Source organism: Eulemur rufifrons, chromosome 7 (genome assembly GCF_041146395.1).
Source record: "Eulemur rufifrons isolate Redbay chromosome 7, OSU_ERuf_1, whole genome shotgun sequence".
Classification (NCBI taxonomy): domain Eukaryota; kingdom Metazoa; phylum Chordata; class Mammalia; order Primates; family Lemuridae; genus Eulemur; species Eulemur rufifrons.
Window position 1 is genome coordinate 251,798,142 of NC_090989.1, and position 26,638 is coordinate 251,824,779.

Sequence of the window (26,638 nt, forward strand, 5' to 3'; positions counted from 1 at the left end):
GACTCACCAAACTGTTTTCCACAGTGGCTGCACCATTTAACATCCCCACCAGCAACATATGATGCACCTTAATTTTTAGTTAAGGTTACAATACCCTGAATACACTCCCAATTCCTCAGAATGAATCATGTTTGGCAAAAGCCAACTGAGGCATATTATATTTTCCAAAAATGATCACAACAGTATTTCCAACCTGACATACTTTTCTTGTAACTTGTTACTTCATCATCAAGAGATGGTGTCTGTTTCCACTTCCCTTGACACTGAGCAGATCTCTTTTGCTCACTTAGCAAATAGAAGATATGATATAAGTGTCGTGTGACTTCTAAGGTTAGGTCATAAAAGGCAATATGGCTTTTGCCTAGCTCTTTTTCTCAGGACATGTGCCCTTGAATCCCTGGGTAGCCATATAGGAAACCCAGATGGTTATGAGGAGAGACTCCATAGAAATAGAGTGAATTCCAAGGAGCCCCAGTTGTTCCCAGCCCTGGCTGTTTATCTTTTCAGCGCAGGTACCGGATACATGAATGAGTGAGTCTTCAGATCATCTGGCATCATCTGATTGCAGCTGTGGACAGATCCCAAACAAAACTGCCTAGCTGACCTCAGTCAACAATTAAAACAATGAGGGATGATAATAAAATATTGTAACTGTCTTTTAAGCCACTCACTTTGGATTTATTAATTGATTTTTTAATCAATAGATATCAAAGCAATTGCTCCCTTTTGCCCAATTTCTAGATTTCTTTTCATCCAAGGATGGACACGTGGACCCAATTCTGACTGAGAAGATAGATGGGGAAATTTGTTGGGGGGACTTTGGGGAAGGAGTTTGCTTTCTGATAAAAGAAACAGGAGATGAGAACCTGCTTACAGCTCCCCAACTTATGTTTCCTTGCTTCTTGTCCTTGAGCAAGAAGTATGGACATTATGCTGACATCTAGATCAGCCACTGGTGATCCCGAGTTCAGTTCAGAGAAAAAACATCAGCATCTGAGGGTGATGGAGAAGAATGGACAGTGCTCGGATGTTTGATGACATTAATCCCTAAAGGAACCCTGCAACCGCCTGAGTTTGAGTACTGACTCTGAGCCAGAACACATATTTCCTCTATTTTTTATTTTCATGTACCGTGGTTCTCGCTTGTAGCTGTTTCCTAGTTTCATTCAAGACGCAGTTTTCTATTCTTATTTTCCTTGTTGTTTTGAGGTGATTTTCTAGAGAAGGGGGAAGAAACCTTTCATCATCTTGAAACTGATCAACCTTATTCACAGTAAGAAAATGCAAATTAAAACAAAATAAGATCTCAGTTTTCATCCCTTAGGGTGACAAAAATAAAAACATTTGATTATACAGTATGTTAGGAAGGATATGGGGAAGAGGCACTCGTACATGCTGCTGGTTGGAACCTAAGTAGGAACGCACTTTTGGAGTGCAATATAGGGTACCTATAGAAGTGTAAAATGCATATATCCTTTGACCCAGCTTTTTCTCTTCTAGGAATTTATCTAATAGATAAACTTACACACTTTCACAGAGACATATACAAGAGTGCTCACCGCATCATTATTATAATAGTGAAAAAGTGGAAACAAACATGAAACCGGTTAAATAATGATGTATCCATACAATGGAATAATATGTAGCTATTAAAAAGGATGAGGAAGATATATATGCTCTTGTGTATAAGTGAAACAAGTGTGTATTAGTGTCCTCCCATTTTTGTTAAAAAAGTATAACACAAAAATATATATCTGTATAAATATAAATAAATATATGATACATATAAGGGGATCATTAAGGATCATCTTGGAGGCTGGCTCCCAGGCAGGTAGACGAATTTTCACTCTATTCCCCTCACAAACTGTTACAAGGCACAGTGTTTCTGTGTTGCCTGTCCAGAGATGCTCTGCGGGGCCGAGTGACAGCGGGGCTGGCTCTGTAGTGCACTCACTGCCTTCTGTTTGCTTTCCATCTTTTCATGTCTCACTTCCCTTTCCTTCTGGCTCTGTTTTCTTAGGGAACTAGAACTAAGACAAATATTAACTGGTATAGCCTGAATATTTTGTGATGTAAGTTCTAAATGGAGGGAAAAAAGAGAACAGAAAGTGCTCCTAAGAAATGCAAGGGCTCAGTGTGCTCCGTCCATATACTTTTCAGGAAAACTCTTAAAGTACTGAGAGAACAGGAGTCATGGTATAAAAGATCTGCCAATGAGCACTGAACTCTCTAATTAGATTTGCTTTTCCATTCAGTTTGTTTCTCCTCAACATCACTATTGGAATGTCCAAGGGAATAGAAATATAGAAAATCCGTATCTGTACTGGAAGGGCATTTATACTTTGTGAAATTTCAGCAAGATACAGTGCAAATATCCCTAGACTGAAGGAAATATTAAGCAGGTTTTAATTCAATGAATACAGAAGAAAAACTCACTTGAAAATAAGTAGATGAAAGTCTCTCAAAGAACTTGCCTCACAAACCCAAGCTCAGAACAGATGTGGAGTGAGAGCGGGCTGTGGGATAGTGGGGGGAGGGGACCAAATGATGGTGGACTCTAACCTAGTCCTGGGACAGCTCTCTCCTTGCTCACCCTCAGCATTTCTACACAGTAGACAACTCTGGGCAAAGCAGGAACATTGCTGCAGGCACCCCAACAAAGAACTGTGCCTCAGCTAACTTCTGGTTGTCACCATCATCACAGGGAAAAAGCAACCACTAGCTACATCAGCAAATATGGTGTGCCCACTCTTTTTTTTTGTACAGGGTGAAAAATTATGCATTTTATTTACACAACTTTGCATTGAACACTTGCATTTTAAAACAGTCACACTTTAACATGACAATTACCTGTAATAAAGGCATGCTTCATGGAAATGTAGTATAGTTCATGTACTGAGCTGCCTGTATTTGTAAATAAAGTTTTATTGGAACACAGTCATGCCCATTTGTTGATGTATTGTCTGGGGCTGTTTTCTCACTACAAGGACAGAATTGGGTAGTTGTGACAGACGCCCACCAGTCTAAAATATTTACTATCTGAAAATGTGGCTTTCAATAGCACTGTAGTTAAAGGCAGCCAGAGAGAAATAGTTTCAGTAACAATATATTCTCTCACCTGTATTGTACATTTTTCCCCAAGCCCTTGTGCAGGTGTGCCTCACATGCACAAAGATTTTATAAATGCTGTATAAAGACCTTTTCTTTATCAAAAATCACAAGTCTTTTAGAAATATTTTAGTTCTATCCTACCTACTACATGATATTACAATTCTACAAAGTAGTAAACTCTATAAAGCACCCTTAGGTTAGCACCAGTTTTTCCATTGAATGGGGGCACAATTTAATACAGAATGAGAAAAGTTGGACTTTGAACACAGAAAGGAGTAAAACCCCTCTAGGGAGTCTTCTTCCATTTAAAAGGATTATTTACACCCATACTAAACCCTAAAGTTCATATTGGCTTCTTGCTCTCACCTCTCCAGATAACTGCAGAAAAGACTATTTTAGGCTATCTATTCCTATTTACCCACATCTATTCCTTGGAAATATGAGGGCCAATAATTGTTTTAACCACATTGGATTTTGGAAAGGACCTATGATATTAGCCATCAGTCTAATGTGAAGGAGCACTCCTCAAATATCCTAGGAGTGTCTCTTTTATATTTATAGCTCTTCTTGAGTTTGTGCAAAGAATTTACATTATTGTATGGGTCCTAGATAGGTGTTTAATAGCCAGTGCCCTTTTCTCCTTGGAGAGATAGGTAGTCTCTTCCCCACTCTTTCCCTATATCTTAGTCTGTTTTCTGTTGCTGTAACAGAAGACCTGAGACTGGGTAATTTATAATGGACAGAGATTTATTTAGCTCACAGTTCTGGAGGCTGAGAAGGCCAAGAGCATGGCACTGGTGTCTGGTGAGAGTTAACCCATGGCAGAAGGCAGAAGGCAGAAGGCAGAAGGCAGAAGGCAGAAGGCTGAAGTGAACACATGAGACAGAGCAAAGCACCAGGAGCTGGACTCATTTTATAACAACCCACTCCTTGCTCCCACAATAACAAAATTAATTCACTCATGAGGGCTCTGCTCTCATGAGCTAGTCACCTCTTCTTAGGCCCCACTTCTTAAGATCTTTGCTTTGGGAATTAGGTTTCCAACACATGAACTTTGGGGAGTACATTCAAACCATAGCACTCTATTTTCTCCCAAGTGATCTTAATTCTAAGCTGGCAAAAGTACCCAAGATCAAGGGCCATGAGGGCAGTCAGTGGGCAGCCAAGTTCAATTGGATATGTGAGATCGATGACTTCAGTGGAGAATAAACAGGCTTGGGATTTTGAAGAATCAATAAACTGCCCATATGTGATAAAGGAAGAGTGATAAAGGTATAATGAACAAAATCATGGAGCTGTAAATTCAAATTATATCTGGGGTAACAGTAAGCTTGCTATGGCAAACCACACACTGGGTTGCAACCTGGATCAGTGCTATGCATTCAGAAGGTGCTCAGTAACTGCTTTCTGATGAAGAAAAGAATCACCAATTTTTGCCCAAACAGTGGTTTTCAACCTTGTTGATTTGTTACTAAATATTGTGGCAAAATCTTCAAATGTTTTACCTGATGAAAAATAAAGACAATTTAAGTTTATCTCTATAATATGCCACTTTAACTCACTTCCATTCCACACATGCTGTGCTGTGTGGGAGAGGAAAAGGTAGAGTTACATTATGTATGCTGGAAATTGTGTTCTGGAGTACACTGTGCATTTGAACACCATTTGCCAAGTGTATTAGGGCAGAAAAAAGGTTGAGAGCTGCTATTCTGAAGAACAGGTCCTGGACGGGCACAGTGGCTCACACCTGTAATCCCATCACTTTGGGAGCCTGAAGCAGGAGGATTGCTTGAGGCCAGGAGTTCAAGATCAGCCTAGGCAACATAGTGAGACCCCATCTCTACAAAAAATTAAAAAAAATTAGCCGGGCATGGTGGTGCATGCCTATAGTCCTAGCTACTTGGGAGGCTGAGGCAGGAGGTTCATTTGAGCCCAGGAGTTTGAGGTTACAGTGAGCTATTATCAGGCCACTGCACTCCAGCCTGGGTGACAGCAAGATCCCATTTCTTGAAAAAAAAAGAACAGGTCCTGCCAAAATCAGGTAATTTTTAGCATAGGAACATCCTGAGTAGATGAAGAAGAGGATATCATCTGTCATGACTTGGCGAGGTTTTATATCCAGGTCCATGACATACTCATTAATCATCTGCTCTACCAGCCAGATAGGTGTTGAACAGGAAGCCAGGAGTCAGTTACAGCTTGACAGGAATACATTAGCACAGGGGTGGAAGGGACCAGGTCATCTGCTAACTAGCAGACTTGGGCAGAAGCTGATACCATTGCCGGGATGGATGCTAAAGGAGCACAGTGGGTGTACTGAGCACACAGAAGCAGATTAGAGCAATGAGCAGCCAGCTAGCAGACTATCCTCCATGACTCAGAGCAGAGGAGAGGTCGGGAAGGAGTGGAAATAGGCCGAATGTCAGGTCCCCACAGCTGGGGTATTGTTAGTTCTGATCAGACTTCCCATTCTTGCTCCCACATACCTGGCTTCTTGGATCCACAGCTCCACTGGCCAAGCCTGGTGAGCCATGACGAAGAAGACCATCAGAGTGGGCTATGCTCTCTTCTGTCCATCAGTCAGCTTCACTTCACAGGGCAGCTGGTTCACTGGAGTGTGAGAAGTAGCTGTAGGTCTTCTCTCAGGGAAATGAAAAAAAAAAAGAGGGGAAGGAATTTAATAGATTTTTGGGAAGAAATGATATTTCTAATAAGAAGTAGCTAGGTAAAATACTGATGGAAGTAAGGTTAAGGGGAAAAAAACAGCATGTGAAATTATTTAAGCACTATATGCATAAACATGTAAAAATGTGTCCATGAGAAAAAGGATCAGAAAGAAAAGCCCCAGACTGATAGCAGTGTTTTTTTAGGGGGGTAGAGATTGTGAGTATATTTTTTTCTATTTTTCTGAATATGCCACCATACTTCTATAGTTTAAAAAAGCATTTTAAAACTAAACATTTAAGGAGCTTTCAATCCAATGATAAATTAAGTTGATTCAAACTAATTCTCTTGCTAAGAATAACCAGAAAATATTGACAAAATATTTTTTAAAAATATCTTTAAAGGCATTGTATAAGTACCAAAGCAGTGAGGAATTACAGGGCCAAGACTCTGGTGAGAAGAGAAGCTTACTGAGGTGAGTCTGACATTTGTAGCTGTCCTTCTCCTGAAGGCTATTGTCAATGACAAGAGCTAAGAGGATGAAAAATTGAGCAAAAATTTGACATATCCATAGGATAGACCCGACAAAAATTGGAATTGAGGGTCTGATAAGGAGGAGGGGTCCGGTAAACAACACAGGCTTTTGGTTGACTCTGAAGGGCTGTACCATAACAGTAAGTATGAACTGGAAACAGACAAGCCTTCACAGGGGTTGAGTCTACTTTGAATCCTCTCAGTTCCTGATTGAACTATCGTGGTCTGGCACTGACAGTGCCTCTAGCTTAGCTACCAGTCAAAAGATACCAAAGCTCACAATGATAGTATGAGAAAGGGAAATAACAGCCTAAACAAACTATTACCAAACTAAATCCAATGATATATAAAAACAATAATACACCATGACCAAATTGGGTTTATTTCAGGAGTACAAGGCAGGCTTAAGATTGAAAAAACAATAAATGCAATTGACATTAAGAGAATTAGGAGGAAAAATCATATGATCGTTTTGATAGATGTAGGAAAAGATTTTGATAAAATTAAACATCCACTCATTACAAAAATTTTTCTCAAACAAGGAACAGAAGAAATCTGATAAAGAATATCTACTAAGCACACATTATATTTAAAGGAGAAATGTTGAAAGCTTTCCCATGAGATAAGGAATGAGATAAATATGCATGTTGTCACTCTTTATATTTGATATTCTACTGTGGGTCCTAGCCAATGTAATAAGGCATGAAAAAGAAGAAAGTGGTAATAATTGGAAAGAAAGAAATAAAGTTACCGTAATTCACAGATGACTTGATATATATGTTGATAATCCAAAAGAACCTACAGATAAAACCTAATAGAATAGGTAAGTGAATTTAGCAAGATTGCTAGATAGGACATCAATATATAAAAGTTGATTGACTTTCTATAAATTAGCAACACACCATTAGAAAATAAATTTAAAAAATATGATTTATAAAATCATCAAATAACCAGGAATAATCTAATAAAAACTATGCAAGAACTCCATACATAACTTATAAAACATTCAGTGAAATTAAGGAAGACTCAAATAAATGAGGTATATACCATGTTCATATATTAATATTAGAAGACTCAATATTATAAAGATGTCAATTTCTCCCAAATGATCTATGGTTTCAATGCAATCTCAATCTAAATCTTAGCATATTATTTTATTTTATTTTTGGTGAAAATTGATAATCTGAATCTAAAATGTATATGGAAATGCAAAGAACTTAGAATAACCAAGACAATCTTGAAGAAGAACAAAGGGTACCATCTACTAGATATCAAAACTTATAAAGCTATTAGACAATGTGATACTGGTATAAGAATAGACAAACTGACACAATGGAATAGAATATTTAGAATAGGGAATAAATAAATAGATTTATACCTCTGTGGACACTTGATTTATGACAAATGTAGCACTACAGAGCAATCAAAAAAGAAAGAATCTTTTAAGTAAATGCAGCTAGGTAATTTTGATATCCATAGGTTAAAAAAAAATGAAATGACCTCTACCTTACACTATATACAAAATTCAGCTACAGGTGGACAGTATATCTAAATGACAAAAGTAAAACAATGTAATAAGAAGGCTGGCTCATTTTTTGATGTTTGACTGCTGAAAACTTTAAAGCCTCATCCCCTCTCGTTCCCTTGTGCCCCACATCTGAGCAAGCTGACAAAAAGGCCTGGGTGCTCCCTTCTTTGGCACTGGTGGGAGATTCAAATTACACAGGTCCTGGCCTCCACACAAGAACCCTTACCCTGGCCTAATCACTGAATCCACAACAAAAACTCCAAGCCAGTCTCCCTTCCTTGCTTACTGAAGCCATTTGGGCTACCTGAGAGGAATGCCCTCTTCTCACCTGAGACCTCAATTATGTAAGTGATAAACCTTTTCATGCCCTCTTGTTGAGTGTGGCATCATCACTATTGACATTCAAACCAAATTTTGGGTGGGGGGCCCAACCAGTTGCTTTAGGGTGGTCACAACAAATCATAAGGCTTCTAGAATATAACATAGAAGAATATCTTCATTACCTTAAGGATAGGGAAAATTTCTTTAAAAGGACACAAAAAGCACTAACCATAAAGGAAGATTGATACATTGGATGACATTAAAATCAATATCTTTTGTTTACCAAAAGACACCATTAAGAGAGAATAAAGGCAGCCAGACATGGTGGGGCACACCTGCAGTCCCAGCTACTTGGAGGCTGAGGCAGGAGGATCACTTGAGCTCAGGAGTTTGAATACAGCCCCCATTTTTTTTGAGAAGTGAGACTCCAATGTCTTTAAAAAAATGTGTGAGAGAGAGAGAGAGAGAGAGAATAAGGTAAGCCACAGAAGGGGAAAAGATACATGGAAAATATTTAAAGAATTCAAGAATTACAGGGATTGTATTCAGAACATATAAAGAAGTTCTACAAATCAATAAGAAAAAGACAACCAATAGGCAAATGGGCAAAGGACCAGAACAGGCATTTCACAGAAAAAGATAATTAAATGGCAAAAAACAAATGAAAACTGTCTCAACCTTATTAGAAATCACAGAAATACAAATAATTAAAACCACAATGAGATGCTAAAATAGACTTGTCAGAAAAAAAATTAAAAAGATTGATAATGCCAAGAGATAATGAGGATCTAGAGCAACGAAAACTCCCATACACAGCTGGTAGGAGGCTAAATTGATACAAACACTGTGGTAAACTGTTTGGCAGGATCTGGTAAAGCTGAATATATGTATTTCCCAATTGCCTAGCAATTTCATTCTTACATGTGTATGTTTCATACACATGTAAACCAAAAGACATGTATTTGAATGCTCAAAGTGGCATCATTTATAAGAATCTTAAACTGGATGCAACAAAAAATTGTACATCAACAGTGGAGTGGGGCTAGGCATGGTGGCTCATGCCTGTAATCCCAGGACTTTGGGTGGCTGAGCGAGGTAAGAGGATCACTTGAGCCCAGGAGTTCAAGACCAGCCTCAGCAACATAGCGAGTGCCTGTCTCTTTTATGTTGCCTCTTAGCCTTAAGAGGCCTCTTAGCTAAGAGGCCTTAAACTTGCCTCTTAGCATTGTTTTTGCTGTGTCCCATAGGTTTTGGTATGTTGTGTTTCTGTCTTCATATATTTCAAGAAATTTTAAATTTTTTTCTTTTTCTTTTTTTTTTTGAGACACAGTCTCTCTCTATTGCCCAGGCTAGAGTGCCATGGCATCAACCTAGCTCACAGCAATTTCAAACTCCTGGGCTCAAGTGATCCTCCTGCCTCAGCCTCCCAAGTAGCTGGGACTACAGGAGTGCACCACCACACCCAGCTATTTTTTCCTATTTTAAGTAGAGACGGGGTCTCACTCTTGCTCAGGCTGGTCTTGAACTCCTGAGCTCAAGTGATCCTCCTGCTTCAGCCTCTCTGATAAAGTTGCATTCTTAATTTCTTCCTTCACCCATTGGTCATTGACGATTGTGTTGCTTAATTTCCATGTGTTTGTATAGTTTCAAACGTTCTTCTTATTGTTGATTTCTAGTTTTATTCCATTGTGGTCAGATAAGATAACTTGACATGATTTTTATTTTAAAAATTTTTTGAGACTTGTTTTATTTCCTAACATATAGTCAATACTGGAGAGTGTACATGTGCTGATGAAAAGAATGTTTTCTACTGCTGTTGGGTGAAATGTTCTGTAAATATCTGTTAGATCCATTTGTTCTATGGTACAGTTTAAATCCAATGTTTCTTTGTTGATTTTTCTGTCTTGATAATCTGTTCAATTCTAAGAGTGGGGTGTTGAAGTCCCCAACTATTATTGTATTGGAGGCTACCCCTTTAGATCTAATAATATTTGCTTTATATATCTGGGTGCTTTGGTGTTGGGTATATATACATTTACAATTGTTATATTCTCTTGTTGAGATCCCTTTATCATTATATATTGTCCCTCTTTGTCTCTTTTTAGAGCTTTTGACTTGAAATCTGTTTTGTCTGATATAAGTATAGCTGCTTTTGCTCACTTTTATTCTATTTGCATGGAATATCTTTTTCCATCCCTTCGCTTTCAGTTTATGTGTGTCTTTACAGGTAGAGGCAAGTTTCTTGTAGGCAGCATATAATTAGGTCTTTTGTTGTTGTTGTTATTTATCCATTCAGCCAATCTTTATCTTTTAAATGGGGAATTTAATCCATTCACATTCAAGGTTATTGCTGATAAGTACAGGCTTACTCATGTCATTTTACTGATTGTTTTCTGGTTGTTTTGCATATCCTTTGTTCCTCACATCCTGTCATTGCTTATTTTTATGATTGGGTAGTTTTCTGTAATGATATGGTTTGACTCCTTTTTCTTTCTCCTTTGGATATCAGCTCTACCAATGAGTTTTATAGTTTTTCATGTTTTCTTGGTGGTGGTTGTTGTCTTTTCACTTCTATATGTAAGGCTCCCGTGAACATTTCTTGTAAGGCTGGTTTAGTGGTGATGAATTCCCTTGTTTTTGTTTGTCTGTGAAAGATTTTATTTCTCCTTTACTTCCAAAGGATAGCTTTACTGGGCATAATATTCTTGGCTGAAAGTTTTTTTTTTTTTTTTTCTTTCAGTACTTTGAATATTTTGTCCTATTCTCTCCTGGCCTGTAAGGTTTCTGCTAAGAAATCTTCTGTACTCTAATGGGGATTCCCTTGTATGTATGTGACTTGATGCTTTTTCTTGCTGTTTTAGAATTCTTTCTTTGTCTTTGATGTGTGACAATTTGATTATAATGTGCCTTGGTGAGGACCTGTTTGGGTTGAATCTATTTGGGATTATTTGAGCTGCCTGGATCTAGATGTCCATCTCTCTCCCAAGATTTGGGAATTTTTCTGCTATTATTTCTCTTTTTCTATTTCTTTTTAAAAATTTTTTATTATTTCAGCATATTTTGGAGGTACAAAAGTTTAGGTTGCGTATATTGCCCTTGTCCCTCTCTCCCCCTGCTATTATTTCATTAAATATTTTTTCTATACCTTTTGCCTTCTCTTCTTCTGGAATTCCTATAATGTGACTATTCATTCACTTAATGGTGTGCCATAAATCCTGTAGGCTTCCTTCATTCTTTTTCATTCTTTATTCTTTTTCTTTTTGGCTACCATGTTATTTCACAAGACATGTCTTTGAGTTCAGAAATTCTTCTGCTTGGTCTAGTTTACTTTTGAAGCTCTCATTTGTATTTTTTATTTCATTTTTCTATTTGGTTCTTTTTAATGATATCTCTCTGTTGAATTTCTCATTTAAATCATGAACTGTTTTCTCAACTTTGTTGCATTGTCTCTCTATATTCTCTTGTATCATTGAATTTTCTCAAGATTATTATTTTGAATTCTTTTTCTGGCATTTTGTATAATTCCTTATAATTAGGGTATGTTACTGGAAAATTTGTGTTCCTTTGGAGGTGTCATATTTCCTTGCTTTTTCATTTTTGATATGCCCCTTTGTTGATTTCTATGCATCTGGTAGAAAAGTTGCCTCTTTTAATTTTATGGAGTAGGCTTCATAGGGAAAGACTTATTCATGTGGATGAATCTTGGGGTATGACTTTGATGGGGTATACTGGCCTAGGTTCTAATCTAGGTAGATGCCGTAGTGTAGCCTCTATGTAGTTTATCCTGCTGTAATCCATGCTATTGATGTTTGTATCTTAGTGGACTAAGCTCAGATAGTCTGTGGTATTTATTGGTGGTGCAGCTTTTCCAAGGGTGAGCTTGCTGGGCTGACTTCTTAGGTCAGGGTTTGATGCATGCACATGGTGGGTCAGCCAACTTGGGGTCTGACTTGTTAGGGCTGGGGCCGTGGGCTGTTGCTCTGGCCAGCAACATAGGCATGCAGCTGCTTGACTGGCCTGGGGATGTGCCTACCAGGGGCAGCCCATGTGGCTGTTTCTCACACCTGAGATGCAGGCACAAGGCTGCTCAGCTGCCCTGGGAGTGTGTCTGCCAAGGGAGACCCACAGGGATCTTTTTCTGGCTGGGGACATGGCCACCCAGTTTCTTGGCTGGCCTGGGTACATGTCTGCTGGGGTGGCCCATGGAACTGTTAGCCATTCTGCTGGCCTAGGGGCATGTTAGCTGCTTGATAGCTTGGGGACCTCTCCCTCTCAGGAGAGGATATGCAGTGGTTTGGCTGGCTCAAGGGTAGGTTCACCCTGAGCCAGACTGCCAGACTGTTTCTCCAGCTGGAAGTGCAGATGGCAGAGGTTGGTTTCCCTGCTGTGCATGACCAAAGTCACAGCTGATCCTGGCAGGCTCTGCGCACCTGGGGTTGTGATATTTAGCCACCTGTGTGGGCTTGGTGGAATAAAGATGGAGTCCCAGCGCTGGAGAGGTATAGTGGCTACTGGCCCTTAAAGAGAGCACACTCCAGAAGTGGCTCTGTTCTCAAGATGGCACTGTGCTACAATAGCCTGGCTCACAGGAGGTGCATGGGGGGTGGGGAATGTACGCCTCACTCTCCTAATCTGGAGCAATGCAGCTGTGTGAATTTCTGACAGCTCTCCAAACTGGGCTCAAGGCTTGTGAGGACTACAGGATTCTCCTATAGTAAGAACTATAGGTGTCTGCTGTGGCAATGTGGGCTATTGGGGTTCTTCTTCGTACTTTTTCCCTGCAGCAGGAAGTCCCTCCTGAGCTCGGGTATATCCAATCTGGGTTGGGGAGATGAGGCTTAGAGACCAGGTGCCTCCATGCTGCCCTTCTCCATTTCCAGTCACCACAGGTGTCTCTCCACTCTCTTGCTGCACTCTAGCACTCTCAGCTCGACTCTCCCATCAAATCTTAGTTGTTTGTTCATTGTCTTGGTCCTTTCTGGTGGGGGAGTCAAGTGCTAGCTGTCTGTAGTCAGCCATCTTGTTGACATTACTGAGCTGCCCTATGTGTATTGTTAGGCCTAAACTTTCATGTGCTGCTTTGACATCACATGAAATTTCACACATCCTGGAACCTCACAGGGTCCCAAAGGCCTAACCAGCTCTGGCAAGTTATGCCCCCAACCCAGTGAAAAAAGATCCCCACCTTACTAGTTCACCTATCAGCCAGACCAGCCGCACTCAACCCATGGAATTATTCAGACAAGCCAATCACATCCTCCCTGGGGAACCAAGGGTCACCTCATCCTCTTTTAACTACAGAAACTGCCTCCCATGGCTCCTGATTTTTCGTTCTACTCCTGGGCCATGCACAGTGTGCAGTGTCCTCCTCCCCTGGGCTGTGAATATATGTGGCTAATAAACTGCTGTCAATCTTATCTGTCCAGTATGAGGTGTAGGATGTTCAGCCATCCCAGAACTCTAGAGTGGGACTCTCTCCCTTAACAATGGGGTGAAAAAGAGGTGAGCAGAATACTATGTCTCCTACCCAACTGTCCTGCTTCCTACACCTGCTGCCGCCCATTATGCAGCTGCCATAGTTCTCATGGCCCGTCAGCCTGACCCCTTGCCCCAGGCAAAATCACCACATTCTTCAAACCTGGCACCTGCTCCAAACAGTGCACTATTTTCCTTACAGATAACCCACAGCCACTGCCATCCCACCAAGCCATGAAAACCATCTGCTGCACACTCCTCTCCAGCCACTCACCCAGCCCTTGCTCCTGTCTCGGGGCCGAGCAGTTAGAGTCAAGTGCAGAGCCCAGAATGGTCTTAGGCCTTTTTGCAGAGAAGGCCTTTAGAACAGGTTCGTTTACTGATCTGGTGCTCCTTGACGGAGGGTGCTTGTGTGGCTAGGACAGTGGGATCTGCGTCTTCCTAAACAAGGGCACATTCACACAACGAACACAGCTAACTAGGTCTGTCGTTTTGAATGACGTGGGCATGGACCATCACATTTGCCTTTCTCGCCTCGTGGTTTAGAGAGAGCAGCAAACAAGGGCGAGGAAGTACATGAAAAGCCTCTGTGGACTCTGGAGGCTACACAACTGTAAAGATTCTTCTTCATTTGTTTCTAGAAAACTTGCTTAAGCCAGACCGTGCTGTCATCATAGTGCTGCAGTGGCACAGTTGTCATCATAGAATTTCTTCAGGAAACCGTTCATGGCTACCACTTCTTAAGAACCATGAGTCAGAGAGCCTTGTAAAGAAAAATCCTGCCAGACTGCCACAGGTGTGAGTCTTGTCCCTCCACACAAGCCTTACCAGGAGCTTCGCCGTGTCTCACACTCGGAAAATACTAGCAAACGCCTAAGATGTACCGAGGTGCTGGGAACGCGGATGCATAGTTGCAGCCGTTCAGCAGCAACGCTATTCAACATGAGCTTCTTTGTTAATGCCCAAGAGCTAAAATTTCCAGGGCTTTCTACAGGCAGCGCCAGAGTGGTGTCAGGCGGCCAGACCACCAGAGCTCACGCGGCAGGTTACTACACTGTGCAGAGGCGCAGTCACAGGCACTAGAGGGCAGCACGTGCCCTCCCGATACTCAGCCCTGCCGCGTCTCAGCGCGGACAGGCGCTTTCTAAGGTCATCTGCTCCAGCGGCTCTCACTGCTGGCCTTACATCAGAATCACGGCGAGGCTTGTTAAAAGCAAGATTGGCTACATAATTTGCAAGGCTCAACATAAAATGAAAATGTAGGCTCCTTGTACAGTAGGGAAAAAATGCCTTTAAGGTACTAAAATACAAAGCTTTTTCCTTTTTACTGTGTGCTCGCTCTCTCGTGCTCTCTCTCCTCTTTTTCTTCTCTCAATCTCTCTCTCTCTTTCTCTCTCTATTGGACCTGGTGTTTTTTTTTATTTGCTATTTAATGTTGTTCTAAATAAGGAAAAATTAAAATTTTAATTAATCAGTATAAATTTTATTGTTCATATTGCACAATGCCAGTTTTAAATGCAAATAGTAGAGCACTTACCTTTCATACAGAATCACCATTGTACAATTCGTATTCTGTAGCTCATTTATACATATGTATTTTATTCTTACCAGAACAATGCAAACACTTTATAAAACTAAGTCAACAATTTTAATTTTACTTATTGATCCATCACATCTACCATCACTCTGTGGCAGTCAGTGGCTTCCATAATACACTTACCTTTTACTCACTTTGAGTCTTGCTGAACTCTCATACATCATGGCTCCACCAGAATTCTGGTTCATGGAGCATTGCAAATGCTATATGTAAATGGCAGGCATACATACTGCATGTATCTCCTCTGGCTGTGCATATACTCCATTATCCCATTGGATATCACTTACAAATGACAAGTTCAATGATAAAATTAGATTCCACAAACAAAAGTTGTATTCTATTTCAGAAGTTATAGGCAACTGGAAACCCATTCAGGGACATTGTAGGGATATCCCATGCAACCTGGTTAGGAAACTTCAATCTGGATCCTGCCAAAACCACAGATTACAGCTCAAAGATGGGGGTCCTCAGCAAGACCAGAGTCCTTATTCTGAGAAGTTACAGCAAAGATCACCTTACACTGCCCTCAGGTATACTCAAATAACATGGAAATTTAGTAGCTTCTTTGGAATTAGACAGACCTAGATTTGAATCTTAGTTTTACCACTTTCTTTATGACCTTGGGTAAGTTTTTTTTCCCACTCTCTGCATTTTAGGCTTTTAAATTCTATAAAATGGAGCTAGTACAAACACCAGAGGTTACTTGTAGATTAAATGGGATTTTGTAAACTAAGAGTTTAGCACTGTGCCTGGCAAAAATTGGTGGCTATAATGGAAGAAAAACTATGACGAAACACACACGTAAGGAACACCCTTACTAAATGCCTCTTCTGGTCTCTCTGACTGCCTGCTTACCTTGGTCTTCAATGCCTTCACCTGCTGGAGGATAGAGTGGACAACACAATTGGAAAACAGGAAGAAATTGAAAGCATAAAAAGTTGGTACAATGAAAGTAAAGCTGTCACTATTGGAAAGTAGTATGATTGTATGCCTGAAAACCCGAGTTAATCAACTAAAAAATTACTAGTAGTAAGAGGAGGAGGAGGGGGGAGAGAGAGAGAGAGAGAGCGAGAGAGAAAGACACACTTCAGTAAGGTAGCAGAATATAAAAACTGCTCTGCAGAAATCAAAAACTTTTGTATATACAAATGACAATCAGAAGATATATTGGAGAAAATCCCCTTTATATTAGAAACACAAAGGAATAAATACTTAGAACAAAATATGTAAAATCTTTTTGAGAAAAATCATAAAACATTTTCAAATATGTTAATGCAATTTTGAACCAATAGACATACCATATTCTAAGGAGTAGGAAGACTCAATAACTCTTCCTAAGTTAATTTAAAAATTAATGTCATCCCAATAAAAATACTAATAGATTTCTCTGGTTGGTGGGGGTCAGTTAGACAAACTGATTCTAAATTTGTGGTAGAAAGTAAGCAAAACAGCCAGGAAAATTTTCAAAAGGAAGAAGTATGATAGCAATGACATTAGTGCTATTGGTTAATTAAAAAGCCTATATAGATTTAATAATTAAAACAGTATGGTACTTATGCTTGAATAGATTGACAGACAAATGGAACAGAACAAAATGTCCAGAAATAGAGCACATGCATATTAGTATATGACAGACATAGCATCTCAAATCAGTATAATAAACATGTATCTTTTAAATAAATGGTTTTAGGACAACTGATAGCCTTCTTGAAAAAGATAAGTGAATTCATATTTTGTGACATACACTTGGATAAACTTCAAATCAATAGAGGATTTAATTTGAAAAAAAATCACACATAGAAAATACATACATGAAAGTACTAGAAGAATACATGGGACAATTCTTTTAGAATCTTATTGAGAGCGAAGGCATTCTAATTAAGACTATGAAACCATAAAATAAAGGATTGCTTAATTTTACTACATAGAATAACTTTTGCACAGCATAACATACTATAAACAAAGCCAAAAGACAAACTACAACCTGAAAAAGTTATTAGGCAAAAAGCTAGTCTCCCTTAAATATAAAGAGTACCCAATAACCCACAAGAAAAATTGGAAAAGGACATAAATAGGCCATAGAAAAAGAAATACTAGTGACCCTTGAAGACAGGCAAAGATGACCAAATTTACTCATAAGATAAATTCAAATTAAAATCATACCATTTTCATACAGCAGATTGCCAAAATTCAAAAGTTTGAGAGCACACTCTTTTGGCAATATGAGAAGAAACTGGTAATCTCATACTTTGCTGGTGGGCTGCAAAATGGTACAATCCCTATGGAGAACAATTTTAGAAATATTTATTATAAATCTCAAATACATTTTCCCTTTGACCCAAAAATCCCAACCTTGGTAATTACTCTCACATTTAAGTCTGTCTTGGCAACAGCTTTTCAGGGAGCCCAAACTAACACACATCTTTTGAGTGGGGAAGGTGGAAAAAGATAAGAATATACAATCATATCTGCTTGTATTTATACCACTGGAAGGATATAGAAGAAAAGAAATTATGAGAAGCAATAGAAATGGGGTGATGGTATGGGTTAGGTGGAGAAAGGACAGAGGGCAAGACTTTGGAACCATAGTCTTGATAGATGAATATAGATGAACCATAGATGAATACATTATCTATGCAAAAAATAAATTTAAAAGGCTCCTATGGTGACTCCTGGAGAAAGAGTTTTAAAAATCTTCCATTGGGGCCGGGTGTGGTGGTTCACGCCTGTAATCCTAGCACTCTGGGAGGCCGAGGTGGGAGAATTGTTTGAGCTCAGGAGTTCGAGACCAGCCTGAGCAAGAGTGAGACCCCCATCTCTACTAAAAATAGAAAGAAATTATATGGACAGTTAAAAATATATGTAGAAAAAATTAGCCAGGCATGGTGGCGCATGCCTGTAGTCCCAGCTACTCGGGAGGCTGAGGCAGGAGGATTGCTTGAGCCCAGGAGTTTGAGGTTGCTGTGAGCTAGGCTGATGCCACGGCACTCTAGCCCGGGCAACAGAGTGTCTCAAAAAAAATTAAAAAAAAAAAAAAAATCTTCCATTGTTTTTAGTCACACCAGAAGTCTAAAAAAAAAAAAATCTTCCATTGTGAAATATAGTCATGCGTTGCTTAATGATGGGGATACATTCTGAGAAATGAGTTGTCAGGTGATTTTGTTGTTGTACAAGCATCACTGAGTGTACTTACACAAACCTAGATGGTATAGCCTACTACACACCTAGGCTATATGGTATAGCCTGCTGCATCTAGGCTACAAAACTGCACAGCATGTTACTGTACTGAATACTGTAGGCAGTTGTAACATAATGGCAAGTATTTGTGTATATAAACATATATAAACATAGAAAAGGTTCAGAAAAGATATGGTATATTATAATCTTATGGGACCACTGTTGAATATGCTGTCTTTGACCAAAATGTCATTCTGTGGCTCAGGACAGTAATTACAGATTCATGGAAAATTGTGAAGATAGTACAGAGAGGCCCTGTGTACCTTTCGCCCAGTTTCTCCCAATGATTGCATTTTATATAACTATAGTAAAATATCTAACCCAGGAAACTTGCATTTATACAATGTATGTGTATTTATAGTTCTTTGCCATTTTCTCAAATGTGTAGATCTGTGTAACCACTACTGCCATCAAGATATACAACTATTCCATCATTACAAAGAACTAGGAGAAAGACTTTGATTGTACATACTAGAGAGAAAGCTGCCAGCTTGAGGTATTAAGAATTTAGTCCTGAACTCAGGGCTCAAATGCAGAATGATTTGCTTTAAATCATTTAAATGTGTTATATTTCTCCAAGGTTAAGGTCGCTGAGGCTTCAAATAAATCAATAACATGTCCTTGTTCATTCTCATTTTGAGATTGGCTGAGACGTGCTAGGCTTTGAGATAAAAAGCTGCATTTTGTTATGGAAATTCACCATTAAATAACACCAGGTGTTAAATATTAAGAAAGCTAATTGCATAGCTGATTCTCAACACTGAACATTAAATCAGGCTTACTTAGGTTTCAGCTCAGATTTCAATATCTATATATAATACCATAATAGCCAGTTATAATGAATTAAGTTAAACTCTCCAAGAGACCAATTACTAGGATCAGTCAACAATGCATAAGGGCTTTGCTGGTAGGAATGTAAATTGCTACAACTAACTCTTCTGTGGGGAAATTTGTTTAGAAATATCAAAGGCCTTAAAGTATATCAATTTTTAGATTTGTTTTTTGCTATATTATTGATTTTTTTAAAGTTATGGTAATGATAAATAACATAAAATTTGCCATTTTGGCTTTTTTTTTTTTTTCCCAGTCTCTAGCTCTCACTCTGTTGCCCTGGCTATAGGGCAACAGTGTCTTCCATAGCTCACTGCAACCTCAAACTCCTGGGCTCAAGTGATCCTCCTGCCTTAGCCTCCTAAGTAGCTAGGACCACAGGCACGCAATACCATGCCCAGCTAATTTTTCTATTTTTTGCAGAGATGAGGTCTCGCTGTCACTCAGGCTGCTCTCAAACTCCTGACCTCAAGCGATCCTCCCACCGTGGCCTCCCAGAGTGCTAAGACATTTTGGCCATTTTTAAGTGTACAATTCAGTGATGTCAATTACATTCACTATATTGTGCAACCATCACCATCTACTTTCAAAACTTTTTCACCACTCCAAACAAAAACTCTGTACCCATTAAGCAATTATTCGCCATTCCTCTCTCCCCCAAACCCCTAGTTATCTCTAGTCTACTTTCTGTGTCTATGAATTTGCCTATTCTAGGTGCCTCATATAAGTGGCATCATACAATATTTGTCCTTTTTTGTGTGGCTTATTTCACTTAGTATAATGTTTTCAAGGTTCAAAACTCAATTCCTTTCTATGATTGAATAATATTCTATTGCATGTATATACCATGTCATATTTTGTTTACCTATTCATCTGTTGATGGACATTTGGGTTGTTTCCACCTTTGGCTATTGTGAATTATGCTGTTATAAACATTCATTCACAAGTATCTGTTCAAGTTCCTGTTTTCAATTATTTTTGGTATATACCAAGGAGTGGAATATGGTAATCTTATATTTAACTTTTAGAGGGATTGCCAAACTGTTTTCCACAGCAGTGGCACTATTTTTACACTCCCACCAGCAATGCACAAAGGTTCTAATTTCTCCATATTTCTCTACCATTTTGCTTGTGACTGTGAGTATCGTGGAGCTACCAGCCTGCTGTTAATGGCTCGTTATCAAGATCTCCACTGTTTTCAACAATGCCCTTAGGCCTGGACGTCCTCATACTGTGTTCCAAATACAGTCTGTCTCCTTGACAGACCTATGTAGCCTTATTTGCTAACAGCCTGCTGGGAGTACCTCTGTGCCACTGCACTGGATCTGGGAGCAGGGACAGCAACCCAGCATGAAACCTCTTCTCCATGAGCAAGGCTCTGGGTGGGGACAGTAGGCTCTAATCTTCTTGGATCATTCCTGCAAGTGTGGAACCTCCATCCTAAAAGTGAGCTGTACATGTACAATTAAAATGTACAACTCAAAAATCATTTTTTAGTATGTTCACAGAATTTTGCAACCAGCACCACCATTATTTTAGAATATTTCATCCCCCCAAACAGAAATGCCATGCCCATTAGCAATCCCAATTTTTCTCTCAAACACCCCAGCCCCTGGCAACCACTAATCTACTTTCTATTTTTTTTTATTGATCTGTTGTTTAGTTCACTGATCCTTTCTTTTGCTGTTCCCACCAGCTATTCATCCCATCCAGTATTATCTTTTTTTAGTTCTAGAATGTCCACTTGGATCTTTCCTAAGAAAATCTCTTTTTCTATTGCGAATCTACCTCTTCTTATACACTTTCTCCATCTTATGCTCTAATTTCTTTGACATGTTTATAATGGTTATTTTAAAGTTCTTATCTGTTAATTCCAGCATCTCAATCATATGGGGATCTGAATGTATTGATTATTTTTTCTCTTGATTATGGATCATATTTTCCAGCTTCTTTGCATGTCATAATTTTTAAATTTGATGCTAGATTTTTTTTTTTTTTTTTTTTTTTTGAGAGACGGAGTCTCATTCTGTCACCTGGGCTAGAGTGCCGCGGCATCATTATAGCTCATTGCAATCTCAAACTCCTGGGCTCAAGCGACACTCCTGCCTCAGCCTCCCACAGTAGCTGGGACTACATGCACGTGCCACCATGCCTGGCTAGTTTTTCTGTTTTTTTTGTAGAGGCAGGGTCTTGTTCTTGCTCAGGCTGGTCTTGAACTCTGGGTTCAAGCAATCCTCCTGCCTCAGCCTCCCAGAGTGTTAGGATTACAGGCGTGAACCACCATACCCGGCCTTATGCTAGATACTGTATTTAAGAGAATCAAAGTAACTGAAGTAAATATTTTTTTCTCCAGAGAGGGCAAGTCTTTTCTTTTACTAGTCAGTTAGGATGAGGAGCTTATCACTCAGATCCAATCAAGAGTTGAGGGGCCGGGCGCGGTGGCTCACGCCTGTAATCCTAGCACTCTGGGAGGCCGAGGCGGGTGGATCGCTCGAGGTCAGGAGTTCGAGACCAGCCTGAGCAAGAGTGAGACCCCGTCTCTACTAAAAATAGAAAGAAATTATATGGACAACTAAAATATATACATACAAAAAATTAGCCGGGCATGGTGGCGCATGTCTGTAGTCCCAGCTACTCGGGAGGCTGAGGCAGTAGGATCGCTTAAGCCCAGGAGTTTGAGGTTGCTGTGAGCTAGGCTGACGCCACGGCACTCACTCTAGCCCGGGCAACAGAGTGAGACTCTGTCTCAAAAAAAAAAAAAAAGAGTTGAGCTGTGGCTGGGCACGGTGGCTCACGCCTGTAATCCTAGTACTCTGGGAGGCCTGAGGCGGGAGGATTGCTTGAGGCCAGGGAGTTCAAGAGTTGAGCTGATTTGGAGCTGGGCAGATTGCAGCTTTAGTTTTGGTTCACCAAGGTTTCAAATGTCTAAAGGGCAAGGTGTGATGTGTGTGCATTGCAAGCCACTCCTTCTGGAGGAACTTTGGACCCAAGCATGAGAAGTCAGTGGAGTTCCCTCTGTCTTTCAGTCAGGAAGACAGAAGCCCCAGCCTCCTGCACTACCACCCACTTAGCAAAAAAGGGGGACTAACTCTGTGTTTTTTCATGCATATCCTCATCTGTTGCTCCAGCCCACAGAGATGTTTAAAGTAACAGTGGTTTCTTCCCAGCCAAGGGGAGCCCTCCGACTGTGGGAGGCCCCTTCCTCTGCCTGTTCAGGCCCAAGCTTGGCAAGTAACACTGCTGGCCCCTAATCTCTTCTCACCTGTGAAGTCATGTCCCTTTTCTCTAAAATTTAGTTCCTTTAGACTATTTTGTGATGTCTGAAAAATAAATATGGTACTTTACTTTATCCATTTCCCCTCATCTTTACGTGGAACTAGTGGGCTGTTGTGATCTTTTCCAGCCTAATCAGAAGTGGAATTTGAAAGACTTTTTTTTTTTTTATCCAATGGAGTTTTAATTAAATAAACACTTATAGTACATGGTTCTTTCAACATAAATCACAGTGTTAGGGTATCTCATTTAATTATAACAAGTTATTCATTCATTCATTCAGCAAATATTTGAGTGCTTATGATGTGCTAGGCACTGAAGATGCATGAATGAACAAAACAGAAAAATCTCTGTATGTAGTAAATATTATTAGTATTTTAAGTGGTATTTAACTTGGGCAACATAGAGTTTCTTCAGTAACTTCTACCAAGTTCCCTACTTTTTAAATCTATCATAAACAAGTTTAAATAGATATTTTTTCCCAGTTAGTATTTTGCAAGCATATGTTGCTGTTAAAGCATAGAATGGTAGACTTGAATAAAGAAACTGAAGAATTTGCTCTCAAGGAGCTGGTACCAATTGAAAGGAAGGGAGCTTTTCCATGGGCGTGGGTGGGGGGATGGAGGGGGAAAGTAAAGTTAGAACTATGCATATTAAAGCATGGGTGTAAGGTAGCGATAAACACCTTTGACTTTCAGAGACAGGCCAATAGGTTTTGAAAGTTTTTCTGTTCATTTGGTTGGTTGTTTTTGTTTTTATTATTATGAATTTTATAATTATTAATATATAATCTTGTTCTTTCCACCTGGAATACCTCATCCCTGGGACACCTTTTCCCCATGCCCACTCCTCTGCCTAGGAACTTCTATTTGTTCTTTAAGAACTCGACTCAGATGTCACCTCCTCTGAGAAGCCTTCCCACATCCCATCTCCCCAAACCTCTAACTCTCTGAAATACCACAAAAATTGGCTTAGATTTCTATTATAGCCCAAGTTATATTATAAAGTGTTCATTTTCATACCTTCTCCTTCTACTAAATTCAGAGCTCCTCGAGGGCAAGGACTATGTCTAATTATTCCTTGTGGTTCCAGTACTTAGCTCAGCTCATTCTAGGTGCTCAGAGAAAGTGTGATTGAATGAATCAGTCATCAAACCTAGAGGACCCTCTGTCTTATCAGGTATTATGTATGAACTAAAATAAAATTTTGGCCAGGCGCGGTGGCTCACGCCTGTAATCCTAGCACTCTGGGAGGCCGAGGCGGTTGGATTGTTTGAGCTCAGGGGTTCAAGACCAGCCTGAGCAAGAGCGAGACCCCGTCTCTACTAAAAGTAGAAAGAAATTATCTGGCCAACTAAAAAATATATATAGAAAAAATTAGCCAGGCATGGTGGCGCATGCCTGTAGTCCCAGCTACTCGGGAGGCTGAGGCAGTAGGATCGTTTAAACCCAGGAGTTTGAGGTTGCTGTGAGCTAGGCTGATGCCACAGCACTCACTCTAGCCCGGGCAACAAAGTGAGACTCTGTCTCAAAAAAAATAAAGTAAAATAAATAAAATAAAATAAAATTTTAAGGCTCACCCCTCCACCGGCTGACTAAATGGGCCCCCTCATGGCCAAAAGAAATATCCTAAAACTAAACTGCCAGCCAGGAGGAAGGAGGTCAGACTTATCTTATCATGCCCCCTCCCTTCTTGGGGACATCCTTTGTAACCCCTTAACAGGCCTAAGGGTATGCGAGACAAACCTACAGGTCCTCAATTTACACAACAAATATATGTCCAGTGGCTTATCTCTGATAAACAGCAACTGTGTTAAAACATTCCAAGCCTTTAGACAAAGCTTCATGTCTTTAGCCAATTATAAGCCAAAGGATTTTTAAACCCACCTATAACCTGTAAGTCCCCTGACCCTTGGGGCCAAACCAATGTGTGCCTCCCATGTATTGATTTATGACTTTACCTGTAACCCCTGTCTCCCTGAAATGTATAAAACCAAACTGTAACCCAGCCACAGTGAGTCACTTGCTCAAGGCCTCTTGGGCGTGGCTCTGAGGCACGATCCTCAAATTTGGCTCAGAATAAATCTCTTTGAAATTATTTTACAGAGTTTTTTTTTTTTTTCCATTGATATATGCTAAGAGATGTAAAGTTAAAAAGATCAGGCCTTTGGCCCCTTAAAGTTCATAAACAAATTGACGATGTGTTCCTATCTTTCAATTCTACATTATAGAAACCCAACACAAACTAGCTTAAAAGGAAAAAAAAAAAAAGAATGTGGGCAGGGGACAGAATTTATTTGTCCTGGGCAGGTTACTTCTATTAATAGTTTCAGGAATAGCTGAGTCTAAGATCCAAGGGTTCCCAATAATGTTATCCTCCAGATTAGGTCTCTTTCTATAACTTGCTCTTGGGTGGCTTCATCCTCAGGAATTTTTTTTTCCATGCAAAAGTCCCTCACAGTTTCATGTTTACATCCAATTATAGCAAACGTAGAGGTTTTTATGCCAATGGTCCTAGCAAAAGTCCTAGGAGTAATTCTCAATGCTTTAAATTGAGTCACCTGCCCTTCACTGTACCCATTATAGTAACTCTGAATAGGTCTACGACAAATGCCTACCTCTGGATTTGGAATTGGGGTTGACCCCATCCAAATCATATGGGTTAAAAGTGAGGGAAGGTTGTTCACCAGAGTAAAATCAAGTTGCTGTTACTCAAAGAGGGAGAAGATATTAGGCAAGCAAAAACCAACACATGTCCTCCATAGAGGAGATGTCCTATACATCAGTAATTATATGGTAAGGCTAGGAGTGATGCCTGTCTTAAGTGCTTACAGCCAAAGATTAGGTAGGAGAAATGGATCACTTCAAGGACAGCTGTCCACAAACACCTTCTAGGAGGAAGCCTATGAACTAGGCCTTTTAGATAGGTAGGATTATGGTAGATGAAGATGAAGAGCCCTTTCAGATATGTGGAAAGGCATGAAGAAAGGCAGGAGGTAATGATCCTTTGGAGGTTTTCCAAGTTTGCTGGGAACTTTTGGTAATTAAGCCTGGAATTTTGGTTGGGGGGCTAGATCTATACATAGTCTAATAAATGCTAATCCTTTATGCAGATTTCTTCCATACATGATCTCAAAAAAGAGTAATTTTGGCAGGTACCGGGAGTAAGATTATTCTTCCCATGTTACTGCTGGGGCAAGTGAGGCCTAGTGCAAGAGATGCCTGCTGAGAGTTTACCCTCTTGTGTCCAGAGACAGAACAGCACAAGAAGCCCAATTTCTGCCCTCCAGCCCAGGACTGTGCCCCTCCCCCCATCCACAGTAAAAATAAAATCTGGGTTTGGAAATCACCAGGACAGCAGCCGTGGCTCAGCCCCAGGGCCAGCCTGAGGACATCTTTGCAGGAAGCTGTGGGAACAACCATATTATAGGCAGAAAGAAGGTATCTGACTTGTATAATGGCTGAGAGCAGAGACTCTGGAGTCAGGCCTGGTTTTGATTCTCAGTTTCATGAGTTAAGGTGTTACCTTGGGCAGATTATATAACTTCTCTAAGCCTTAGTTTCCTCATCTGAAAACAAGGAAAAGAACAATACCTATCTTATAGGATGGTTCATGAGGTCTGAATGAGGTATTGCATATTAAGAACTTAGCACTCCCTTCCTTGTCTGGTCTGGTCTCCTCTTCCTCCTCCGGTCTCATCTCCTCTTCCTCATCTGGTCTCATCTCTAATCTTTCTGTCTTTACAGATTAGCCTATTTTGACCTTTTATATAAATAGAATCATACAATATGTGTTCTTTTCTGACTGCCTTCTTTTGTTTAGCATGTTTTCAAGGTTTATCCATGTTGCAGCATATATCACTACTTCATTCCTTTTTATTGCCAAATAATATTTTTATATATGGATATATAACAATGAATGGATATTCAATGGTAGGCATTTGAGTTGTTTCCACTTTTTGGCTATTATGAATTATGCTCTTATGAACTTCCCAAAAAACCACAAACTCTTCAATAGAAAGCATCAACAGTTCACATCCCAAGACTCTTTGAACTTCTAGCCTCAAA

General features: G+C 39.8%; 1 long non-coding RNA gene across 3 annotated transcripts in view; it reads left to right on the plus strand.

Moving 5' to 3' along the window:
* Positions 1-26,638, plus strand: part of LOC138388401 (uncharacterized) — a 98,525-nt gene that overhangs the window by 58,420 nt on the left and 13,467 nt on the right. The window contains exon 4 of one of the 3 annotated variants that reach the window (XR_011234118.1): positions 508-615. The exons of the other annotated variants lie outside the window; for them this stretch is intronic. This is a non-coding gene — a long non-coding RNA (uncharacterized lncRNA). Of the gene's footprint in view, positions 1-507; positions 616-26,638 lie in introns of those variants that run through there. 3 annotated transcript variants of the gene reach the window in all.